The sequence below is a fragment of the Schistocerca serialis genome, chromosome 4, assembly GCF_023864345.2.
Source record: "Schistocerca serialis cubense isolate TAMUIC-IGC-003099 chromosome 4, iqSchSeri2.2, whole genome shotgun sequence".
In the NCBI taxonomy this organism is placed as follows: Eukaryota; Metazoa; Arthropoda; class Insecta; order Orthoptera; family Acrididae; genus Schistocerca; species Schistocerca serialis.
The window spans coordinates 350032835-350045761 of record NC_064641.1 but is presented as its reverse complement, the minus strand read 5'-3'; the positions used below and the strand labels follow the sequence as shown (position 1 = coordinate 350045761).

General features: G+C 42.0%; 1 protein-coding gene across 2 annotated transcripts in view; it reads left to right on the top strand.

The window, feature by feature from the left end:
* Nucleotides 1-12927, top strand: part of LOC126474125 (proton-coupled amino acid transporter-like protein pathetic) — a 74042-nt gene that overhangs the window by 11708 nt on the left and 49407 nt on the right. The window contains exon 1 of one of the 2 annotated variants that reach the window (XM_050101559.1): nt 4904-5087. The exons of the other annotated variant lie outside the window; for it this stretch is intronic. The gene's annotated coding sequence lies outside the window, so the exon portion shown is untranslated. Of the gene's footprint in view, nt 1-4903; nt 5088-12927 lie in introns of those variants that run through there. 2 annotated transcript variants of the gene reach the window in all.

Genomic DNA, 12927 nt, shown 5'->3' with positions numbered 1-12927 from the left:
CAAATGTATTTGTAGTTGCATGCTGGATGGTAGCAGACAAGCCTGTCTGCTAGAGAACAGTAGGACCAACGTCGGAACAGGTAGCTACGCTTTCTAAAAGCAGAGAGGTTTCTATGCTTAGTATGGTCCTGTCCATCCCTTGTCATGTTGGTATAGGAAGCTGCCTCTCTGGTCACTTCCGTTTGTATTTGGGAAGCACGCTCGGTAGGAGCGCAGATCAGTCTGTCCGCGGCGAGCGTCTGAAGTGGTAAGATCTCCGGCTAAGCGCGTGTCTGCTAAGTCCGTAGGACAATGGATTTCTTAAGTTTAGCCTAACTGAAAATTTAATCACCTTTATTTCAGGTTTAGCTCTAAAATATCTAATGTTATCTTAAATTGTAATGCAGTGTAATTCGAGTGTGAAGTTCAGAATATATTCCGGTAGTTGCTTTGTCACTACTTTGCGAGTAAAGTGGGACCACGTGTTGATCAGTAACTCTAACTAGCATCATCAATGCGAATGTGCGTGAGATTATAACGTCTCGTCTTGACAATATTTTTCAATATCGCAACTTTCTTTATGTTCAACCCACGTGGGGTATACTTTGTGAGACCAGTACCACGTGCTTATACAATTGTTTGACCCATCAGGTTAATAGTAAGACGATAGTAACCAGTTCGAGGTTTTTCTTTTGTAAATTGGTTTTCGATCTAATTTATTTTAATTATCAAAATTATTGTGGAGTTACACTCTTTGTGTAAACCAAGCTGACCACGTGAAGCATGTGGTGTAATCATCAAAGTAGCCCTCAGCTTTTCATTTCGGGAAGATTTCACAGAGAGTTAGTATGAATTTAGTATACCAGTGTGTGGTAATTACATGACGGACAGGATTGCGTTACGAACGTAACTTCTTTGGGTGAAAATTGAATCGCTTGGTTGTGGTTAATTTCCTCTTGCATGTTTCAACGTTCTTCGTGTGTTATTTTATGAATGCAGTGTTGTATGCAGTCTCCCAATCTTGGCTCCATATTTGATGTGTTCCGTGAGATTACAAACTCACATTTTCATAGTCCTAAATAAGGCACCAGCTTACTTAAGAATCAAGTTTAATATGCTGAAATTTCAATGATCAATGTTAAAATAAATTTCCAAATATAAACCGATTTATTTCTTTTTGTTTAAATTCTCTTTTATATATATATATATATATATATATATATATATATATATATATATATATATATATATATATATAACCGGTTCTCGTATGACTATTAGAAGATTATAATTAATGTTAGTCTGGTTGGGAATTTGGTAAGCTAGACTGGATACCTGGTGAAACAGTTGCTCAGTAATGCAAGGTTAACTTCCCCAGACAGCTCACAGCTTTTAACCCACTTTTATGGTCTTGAACATCAGCACCGCTTTCATAGAAAATTAAAGCAACAACGTTACAAGGTTGTAAATAAAGTAATTTTACCAGTCAAAGGAGGTAGTGACGTGTTTTTAAAAGTTTTATTACTGGGGACCCAAGACAAGAAAAGATAATCAGTAGTGTAAAATGATCTTCAGCACTACTGTTTTTGTGTCTGCCATTGGAAGGTAGTACATCAACACCAACTGCCATTATACACCCACCGAGAAAGACTTAAGTAGGAATATACACTACTGGCCATTATAATTGCTACACCACGAAGATGACGTGCTACAGACGCGAAATTTAACCGACAGGAAGAAGATACTGTGATATGCAAATGATTAGCTTTTCAGAGCATTCAGCACCTGCAACGTGCTGACATGAGGAAAGTTTCCGACCGATTTCTCATACACAAACAGCAGTTGACCGGCGTTGCCTGGTAAAACGTTGTTGTGATGCGTCGTGTAAGGAGGAGAAATGCGTACCATGACGTTTACGACTTTGATAAAGGTCGGATTGTAGCCTATCGCGATTGCGGTTTATCGTAACGCGACATTGCTGCTCGCGTTGGTCGAGATCCAATGACTGTTAGCAGAATATGGAATCGGTGGGTTCAGGAGGGTGATACAGAACGCCGTGCTGGATCTCAACGGCCTCGTACCACTAGCACTCGAGATGACAGGCATCTTATCCGCATGGCTGTAACAGATCGTGCAGCCACGTCTCGATCCCTGAGTCAAAAGATGGAGACGTTTGCAAAACAACAACCATCTGAACGAACAGTTCGACGACGTTTGCAGCAGCACGGACTGTCAGCTCGGAGACCGTGGCTGCGGTTACCCTTGACGCTGCCTGTGATGGTGTACTCGACGACGAACCTGGGTGCACGAATGGCACGTCATTTTTTCGGATGAATCCAGGTTCTGTTTACAGCTTCATGATGGTCGCATCCTTGTTCGGCGACATCGCGGTGAACGCACATTGGAAGCGTGTAGTCGTCATCGCCATACTGGCGTATCACCCGGCGTGATGGTATGGGGTGCCATTGGTTACACGTCTCGGTCACCTCTTGTTCGCATTGACAGCAGTTTGAACAGTGGACGTTAAATTTCAGATGTGTAACGACGCGTAGCTCTACCCTTCATTTGATCCCTGCGAAACCCTACATCTCAGCAGGACAATGCACGACCAAATGTTGCAGGTCCCGTACCGGCCTTTCTGGATACTGAAAATGTTCGACTGCTGCCCTGGCCAGCACATTCTCCACATCTCTCACCAATTGAAAACGTCTGGTCAATGGTGGCCGAGCAACTGGCTCGTCACAATACACCAGTCACTACTCTTGATGAACTGTGATATCGTGTTGAAGCTGCATGGGCAGCTGTACCTGTACACGCCATTCAAGCTCTGTTTGACTCAATGCCCAGGCGTATCAAGGCTGTTATTACGGCCAGAGGTAGTTGTTCTGGGTACTGATTTCTCAAGATGTGTGCACCCAAATTGCGTGAAAATGTAATCACATGTCAGTTCTAGTATAATATATTTCTCCATGAATACGCGTTTATCATCTGCATTTCTTCTTGGTGTAGCAATTTTAATGGGCAGTAGTGTAATTGGATTACGAATCGCTGAAAGTTCAAAATAGTGCCTAGGATGCGAAGTGTCTCTGAAGAATTTTATAGCCACGACAAGTAAGTGTTTTATTTTAGTATTAGAAAATCTCCTATGGCATTAACTACAGTCAGTTCCCATCATAAACAGGATCAGATAATGATGACAAAGACTAAAGAAGAAAACTAGAAAAAATATTTTTTTTCTTAAACGTATTGGCTACAGAAATTTTTATCTAACTGTTATGTTTCTTTCTTTTAAACAACAACAAAAAAATCGTAACCGATAGGAGACTAAACTTCAGATCTAAGACAGTTCGTCACAGAAGGGAGCTCTGAGGCCGAACTTTATGGTTTCTCAACCAAGACTAGTTAGTGCCAAAGATATATCGTAAAAGCTACTTACAACGTTTTAGTTAATTTTATGCTATGGTTATTACCGCTTCTGCTGATTTTTCCTCAGAAGACGCTGCAATTGGCGTTACACTGGTTTCGTTCACTGTTTCAAGTTCTTCTTGGTAATTCGGAATCCTGTTTTTCTAGACAGCACATGTTTTGCGACATTGTGGACCAAACTCTTCACAGAGATCGTTCCCCGTCATGTTTGTCACTCTGTTGACAATGACGATAGCTAAGAGTATAAGTTCGACGTGGAAAGATCTCCGTGAAGCATTTATTACTAACGTTACGGGTAATTATATGAGAGATCTCCACATGGCAGTCACACACACTGACCGAAGAGCTGTATTGATTGTATGTTGGCACTAATGTAGGAAACCATCGTGTTAAAAATAAAGTAAAAGAGACACAACAATTATATGATTTGAAATTTTGCCTTTACTGTAGCTTACGTTCTTGTTTTCCTGCTAGTTTTGTGGTTTTGCGCATTAATACCAACATACAATCACTATAGCTCTATGCTGGTCGAAGTGAAACTTGAATGAGAAGTAACGGCTCCAATATTAGGAAAGCTGACAACACCTGGAAGACCGCGTATCCCTCCCCACCGAATCTAAATGGCGCAGAATGGTAATGGACGACTAGATAGTCTGTTAGCAACGCGGAATCGTCCAGGTCTGTTCTCGGGTCTTACAAAAATTAAACATTACGTATGTTGTGGGGTTGAATGGGTGTGTGCATGTACGTGGATGTGTATTATTCTAATCACGTAGGTAAGAACATGAGTTGGCGAGAGGGAAGGTGGGCGAAGTGGGGTGCACGGAATGAGAAGGAAGGGTGCTGAATAGAGAAAGGGTGCTGGCTATAGTAGGGAGGATACCGGAGTAGGGAGGGTCGAGGTTTCAGTAGGATGGATGTAGGTTGGAGTGTGGAGAGTCGAGGCTGGAGTAGGGATGATGAAGATTGGAGGAGGAAGATGGAAACGAGAAAGGACGAAGAAAAAGAAACATGGTAGGAAAATGTATCAGCTATACGATTTGCATAGCCTTTTGATGGAGTGTAGGCTTCCAAACTTGACGAATTGAAAAAAGTGACTTCTTGTATCTTTTCCATTTTTGACTTAAAATGTGGGAAAGGAGAGAATGGTACAGGCGGGTGAGAGCAATGAAGACTGACAGATGTGAGCCACTCGGTCTGATTCTGGTGGTAGATCAATACCTGGAGAAGTAGCAGCACGGGATCCGTACGGAGAAAGCCGGGCCAGTTCTTGCCTCTGGCAGGTGGCGCCGGGGTTCCCCGCGCAGTTCATCTGAACAGTTCCCCTGCCTCCTCCCTCCCGCCTTTCCCCTCTATTGGAGGTAGTAGGTAGTACGCACTGCCCCCACTCCCGAGCGCCACGTACGTCACGCCGGCGGCGGCGGCACGCGGTCCCCGACCCTGAGGAGTAGGAGGCGGCGTCGGCCGGCTAGCGGTCCCACGTATAAAAGTGACGGCCGGGGCACGCCGACCACTGTTCTACAATAACCTGCGACCAACAAGGCTTCCACCCTACTGGGCACCTCCGAAAGCAGCCTGCCGCAGCCGACAACTCAGGCCGTTCCGTGACAGACGCCGCTGCTGTAAAAGTCGCGTAGCTGACGGCAGGGGGTTCCCACTCAGAGCTCCTCGTATTGTATAAGGTAAGCAGCTTTTCGGCAAAACATCTCACCAAGTCGCCCAACAGAAGGCTATGTCACACTTAGTTAGGATTAAAAACTATGAGCGAGTATAATTTCATTGCACTGCTGATTTCATCTTTAACGGCTGGAAAGTTAGTTTCTAACAATAGTCCCAAATATCGTGTGAACATTTCGTCAGAGGGTTAGAGTATATTTTACTGTGTTTTTTGCTGTCTGAGGCTTTGTTCTTCTTCTAGTACTGCTATACTCAGCTTTTACTGTGATCAAAATATGTTGCAACGCCACCTGAATCCTCGACTGTAAGAAAGGTAAGAGTTTGATGCCATGTGTTTGCACGACCGGTGTAAACATTATAACGCATATTTATCATGTCGGGCACGTTACTGGGAGATGACCAATCATTTCTTTTTATTTAATATCATTTGATACCTTTCTCCATTTCATTCTACCATATGTCTCTCGTTTCGACACTATTTACCACACCCAACATGATCGACAAACTTCCCCTACAGTATTTCCCCAATGACGCATATTTCAGTACTAAATTATCAAATGTTCCACTACCATGGCTCTTTTCAAGTGAACATTTCCAACGATTTTTTCTTCTCCCCTCGGTTCCTGCTCACCCCTTAATTTTTAACATCGCTTACAAAACCACACTATCAGACCATTTTCCTTCAGTTCCGGGGTTTTTATTTTTTTATTTTTAGTAGATTGTACTCCAGACGCGCAACTTACATAATTGCTCCCTGAATTTCATGTCGAAACTTGATAACCGTCAACCTTACTTGGTAAATATGGCTTTCTTTGTATTCAGTAATCTGTTTCCGATTCTTCTGTGGTTCAGTCGTCTTTTAATTTCTCTCCACGTCTTAGTGTCGTGTTTGTACATGTCAGTATAACGCGATAATCATTACTTATAAAGACCATGATACTTCTTATTTCGCTTCAAAATGAGTCTGCGTTAGACATCGGTAACCCAGCTGCTCAGAGGTGTTTTATTCCAGACGAAAAAGGAAAAATAATTTAAAATAAATCTGATCACGCTGTACGTAGCTCCGATATTTTCTATGAGTTGATAAAAACTTTAACCAGCGACATTCTACAAAATACTGAAATACCCTATTACGTGCGTCTTCAACTGTATGTGCAGGGTAAATATTACACGTACAAATGAAAGGAGCGTGTGGGAGACAGTGAAACAAGCAAATAATGCGGATAAACATAGGTCAGAAAATTAATCGGTTCCCCGATACGACGTATCCGCAAGCGCTCAGATGCATATATTACAACAGTGTTAATGACTACGTCTATTTTGGAACACTGCAAGTGAGGCGTAAGGTGCTAAGTAATAAATCAGATAAATATAATTCCGGATACACAAGTACCGTTAATAGTGTTGCGACAGCTAGTGTATCTGTCTTTGCTCACCCATACCATGGCCTCCCAGTTCCCGACTTGAACCCGCTGAAATTTTTAGTGTGGGAATATTTAAAAGCTTATGAATAAAATCGGCTAGATCGTCAGACTGTAGATATCTCATGTTCGTAGGAGGCGAAACGTCGTAATAAGTAAAGAAATTTTAATAAGTATTCACAATGCAATGATATCGGACTCACAGAGGAAATTCATTTCCTATATTAACAAATATTCAAAAACTTTGGTGTATTCCGTACCTGTATTCCATCCTTGCTGGTAGTGTAGAGGAAATTCGGGAATCCACTGTGGATGGTTGTATATGCTTCTCGGAACACGCCTGGTATTTCCGAACGTGTATGAAATACGCTGTAGACTGCCTTCACATAAGCGTTGGCAGTGTGGAACACATGTTGGAAAGTGTTTCTCGTCTATAGTTTCGATCCTCGAGCACTCTGATATAAGGTGCTCATGTACGTCGTATCGGGGAAACCATCGGTTCATTAGTTGGAAATTCTACACAAAATATTTTACGGTCCTCCTAATAATGCCTTTTTCTCTACATTATCATCAATGGTTCTGTATAAAATACCATAGCCAGGTCGTTGTCTTCTCAAAATATTGTTTGGATTCCGTATATAAAGATCTCACTTGTCATTAATCTCTGTTACCAGGAATGCTGTCATCACTCGTGAAATAAGAGAAATTTACTAAAACTAAAAAACGGATTTTGATTGGTCTAATTTCCTTGGACCAATTAATGTCAAGATACTTCTGAGCTTATACACTGAAAAGCCAAAGAAACTGAGACACCTTCTTAACATCGTGTAGGGCTCCCTCAGAAGTGCCGCAACATGGTGTGGCATGAACTCGACTATTGTCTGAAGTAATGCTGGAGGGAAGTGATACCATGAATCCTGCAGGGCCATAAATCTATAAGAGTACGAAGGGATGGAGATCTCTTCTGAACAGCACGTTGTAAGACATCCCAGAAATGCTCTATAATGTTCATGTCTGGGGAATCTGCTGGCCAGCGGAAGTGTTTAGACTCAGATAAGTGTTCTTGGAGCCACTCTGTAGCAATTCTAGACCTGTGGGGTGTCGCCGTGTCCTGCTGGAATTGTCCAGGTCCGTCGGAATGTCGAATGGACATGAATTGATGCAGATGATCAGTCACGATGCTTACGTATGTGTCTCCTGTCAGAATAGTACCTAGGCGTATCATGAGTCCCGTATCACTCTAACTGCACACTCCCCACACCATTACAGAGCCTCCACCAGATAGAACAGTTCCCCGCTGACACGAAGGTCCATGGATTCATGAGGTTGACTCCATACCCGTACACGTCCATATGCTCGATATAATATAAAATGAAACTCGTCCGACCAGGCAACATGTTTGCAGTCAGCAGCCCAGTGTCGGTGTTGACTGGCCCAGACGAGCTTTAAAGCTTTGTGTCGTGCAGTCATCAAGGGTACAGGAGTGGGACTTCGGCTCCGAAAGCCCATATCGATGATGATCGTTGAACGGTTCGCAAGCTGACACTTGATGGCCCAGCACTGAAATGTGCAGCAGTTTGCGGAAGGGTTGCACTTCTGTCAAGTTGAATGATTCTCTTCAGTCGCCGTTGGTCCCCTTCTTGCAGGATCTTTTTCCGGCAGCAGCGGTGTCGGAGATTTGATGATTTACCGGATTCGTGATATTTACGGTACACTCTTGAAATGGTCGTACGGGAAAGTCTCAACTTCATCGCTACCGGCAATGCTGTGTCCCTTCGGTCGTGCGCCAGCTATAACACTAAGTTCTAACTCACTTAAATGTTGATAACCTGCCACTGTAAAAGCAGTAACCGATCTAACAACTGCCCCTAATACTTTCTATCTGTTTACATATCTCTGTATTTGAATACGTATGCCTATATCCGTTTCTTTGGCGCTTCGGTGTATAAACCTGCAAGCATTGCGGCAGAAATGAATGTCTTTGGTGACGAGCTGATAATCACAAAAAACAGTCAGACAAAAAAAAAAAAAGCAAGTTGGTATGTCTTCACTGGATAGCTCTCCACTGATTCACAACGCTTGCAAAATGCGAAGGTCTTTTGCGGAGCTGTCGGTACAGATACACAAGGTCAGCAATCTCAGCTCATCTCGATTTTGCAACTGTAACATAACATAACTTTTCGTAATCGAACGTGTCATTCCGCACATGTGCTGAAGAGAACGAGAGACTATGTTCACGGTGTAAATGCTTCGTTCGGAAAAAATTCAGTAGCAATTCTGCAAAAGAAACGCACACGCATATCCGTGTCGCGAGGAAAGCTTACTTACCATTTACGTGGCCGTTGTTTGTGGCGTGAAGAAATTACGGTATTCGACTGAAGAAGCGTTGCTAGCGGTGGAAAAGATAATGACGTGTGAACGACAACGACGTCTCTGAGGACCATTTACACACGCGTAAGTGTGTCCCATAATTTCAGTTCTCAGTCAGACAAATTCTGTGGAAGTCAGGTCACTTTCGATTTAACTGGTTATCGGAGTGCGATTTGTTAAAAACGATTCAGATAAAGCGATGCTTTCCGAAAAAAGTAACTTTTTTATCTGATACATTTTCAGAATAATAGTTAAAAAAATGGTTCAAATGGCTCTGAGCACTATGGGACTTAACTTCTAAGGTCATCAGTCCCCTCGAACTTAGAACTACTTAAACCTAACTAACCTAAGGACATCACACACATCCATGCCCAAGGCAGGATTCGAACCTGCGACCGTAGCGGAACGGTCGCGCGGTTCCATACCGTAGCGCCTAGAACCGCTCGGCCACCCCGGCCGGCAGAATAATAGTGAAACTGAAGTTTACAACAATATGTATCCATACTGTACCGGTTACTAAGCTGTAATAAAGTTTAGTGCCTGAGGTCTCGAATATGATACGCAGCCGCCATTACATGTAACAGTCGGACGTTGAAAGTTATGCGATGACCCTGGAGGTAAGGCTAAATGACTGTGAACTTTTCTTTCATTAAAGACAACTTGGGTAATATCCATTACTTCTTAAGAAGAGAAATGTTTGAGTATTTCCACAGACCATCTTCTCTTTATTTTGCCTAGCGTTATTCTGTATTCTGATGAAATTAAATATGAAACGGTTCTCTTATTTTCTATTTCTTCATTCCGCCAATATTTATGTAATTTAAGACTAACTGTACAGGAGCTGTCGAGGCAGTCCTGAATGTGGCAACAAGCTACTTTGTTTGGACTTCGTACGAAGTTGAAAAATGAGATCCGTCAGTGAGACGTGATACTTCTCTTTCATGGTAATCTTCTAAGAAGGAATGTTAAGACTGAACGGCCTGGCTTCTGTTATCAGTGGCGCTAAATACGAGGAAACTGTGGCAGGAGAGGGGCCGTCGGTGTTGATGGGTCAAGGCGGTATCACCAGCCGCGGTTGCCTGGGGTTCCCGAACCCCACCACCACCGGCGGCGGGCAACCACGATAACTAACAGCACGGCCTATCTCTCCTGTTGTCTCAGCATCGCCTGCTGCACACTCAGCGCAGCTGATTACTACGAAAAGCGTCTTTTCTGCTTCCATGGGCTCTATGAACCTGAATCAGCATCCACGCGACGCTGCCATCTCTTATCCTGCACGATTGTTTAGGTCTGTAGGAGACACTGGGGGAGTCGTACCCCAAATATAGAGCATTTGCTATTTAGATTTGATATGATAATTATACGTATCGCACCACGTCCAGAACAGTGACACAACTCAAAAAAACAATTCTTGAGAAAAGTCGACATGAAGAATTCTTTAAAACTTACATAAAAATGCTATAACTTCGTTAAAATTTCAAGTAAGAATTTTTGGCAGTAAATTTCATTGTGTTCTAGGCAACAGTAATACGGAAATGTACTTCTGTTCTCACCGAATGTAAAGTGTTACCATGTGACTTTTAGTTAGTCTCTGAGTTGTCACTTTCCTTGGTTTTCTAAAAACTTTTTTGTTTTATTATGACCCTCATGTAATACAAAATGCCACTTTCGTACCCCAAATAATATAACTTTTTTTTGCTTACTGTAATATAATATGACATTCGAATCTCCCTCGGGCGAAATTTGTACTTAATTTGAATATAGAATGAGAAAAAAGTTGGTACTGTTTTGTTAAGAAAATACAAAAGGCAACATTATAATTCATTGTAATTAATACAATTTAATTAGGAACATCAAATAGTTAAAGTTTAAAGAAAACGATTTACGAGAACATAAAATCGTAAATGGGCTTTTGTAATGTAGCAATACTTTCCGCTGAGAAAAGGGATGCAATACGAACTTTCTTAATAGCAGAAATTTTCCTTTTTTTATTGTACACTGCAGCACACGAAGTTTCGTAATATTTACGACAGCTGTTATCGTTAAAACAATGTTCCTTTAGACATGCATGCATGCATGTCTGAACGACATTGTAATGTGAAATGCAGACACTGTATAATCAGAGACATTCTAATAATCAATAATGCTAAAAATTACATTCAACTTATATTATGCAGAAAAATGTCACAACGCAGACTGTCGCGCTCTTCTTGACTGAGCCACGCACACCTGCCGTTAGCAACACTGAACCGACGCTGTCCTTCCCGCGGTGAATCATGAAGTAACCGACAACAAAACTGACAGAAATGCCCTGTACTGGACAACTTGCGAGACAGAGTGATGTTTCTCGTGCAAATTGGTGCACTTCACACACACTTTTCATTAACAAACTAAAAGTTGTCGTTTCTTCGACTTGTATCACTTTTTCTGCCGCGGTGTGATATGATTGCCCAAGAGGCTGCACCACTTCACCGGATGTATTTTTTTGTAGATAAATGAAATTCAAAACGGGATTTCTACTGCCGCATCACACCTGCCTAAGACAAGTACTGAGTCTTGAAATTTGTGATACATCTATTTTAGTTTATTTTCCCGAGGCTAACTGAAAAAGTGTCCTCTTTTACAAAATAGCGCCACTGACGTGCCAATGGGTGAAATGATTTGGCGCATTACATAGAATCACAAAGGCAGATCAAAAGTTTGAGTACTTAATGTCCTCTAATTTCTATAATTGGTAATAATCGCAACTTCTACTGTTTTCTACAGCAAATGAACATATTAAGTTTTTATTTTGTGTTTCATTGCGGTAGAGTTTATTTATTGTACCTGTTCTAACGAAGACTGCTTAGCAGTTAAAGACGGTCAAACTTGTTACCAGTTTGTGCGATTAAGAAAAATTCAATAAAAATGTATAAAGAAATGTCCCACAGCACTGTTCCTACCAAAACGACTAAATATTCTGGTGTAACTACGAAAGGCCGTAAAGAAGTTTTGAAGACTGTATACAAAATGAGCAATTACCATTCTAGGTTTGTCTATTTCGGTAGCGAGGATGAATTAACTGAAGTGAACGCCTTGCGTAGAACAAGATGAACCACAATCAGCAACGTGCGAATATTTTATGAGTGCTGCATCTTCTCACACAATTTTTTCATCAGTTATCTCTACACATAAAAGATATTGCCTATGACGACAAAGACTTGTAGCTCCAACAGAAACATGCTCCACGCTCACTTTATAGATTAACGTTAGTGTTCTCTAGAAGATTGGACAGACATGACAACTTCCTGCTGAATAGCCTACAGGCTGCCATGTTATTCATATAGAATCTATTATGTAACTATATTTCGACGATCACATTGCAGGTACTTATTCTGATGATTACTGAATGGCTAATTGAAAACATTGTGTTTGGTGTTGTGGCGTATTGCAATCCTTTCCCGTAGCTCTTGCAAAACCATACATTTCTCAGGGACATTTACGACAAGTGGCGACCGCAACACTCCGATGTAAGAAACCGCATATCATGTTCCTGCAATCAGCTGCCTCCCTGCATCACTTCCGGACGCTGCAGTGGTGGAAGTATGACGCAGGGAATGTCCCGCAGCAGGTGACGCCCACACATTGCTCGCTGAAAAATTGCTGCTCAGGGCACCTTTGATGACCAAGACATGTTATCTGACTCGATATTCTTCTGATTGGTTTGATGAGGCCAAATTCCTCTCCTGTGCCGACCTTTTGAAATCATAGTAGCACTTGCAATCTTCGTCTTCAAGTATCCGCTGGATGTATAGCAATCTGTGTTTCCTTTACAGGTTTTACCCCCTACAACTTCCTCTAGTCCCATAGAAGTTACTCCCTGTTGTCTTAATAGATGTCCTGTCGCTTCTTCTTGTCAGTGTTTTCCATACATTCGTTTCCTCACCGATTCTGCAGCGACCACCTCATTTCTTACTTTATCAGTCCACCTGATTTGCAATATTTTTCTGTATTGCTACATCTCAAAGGCTTCGATTCTCATCTGTTCCGGTTTCCCATAGTCCGTGCTTCACTA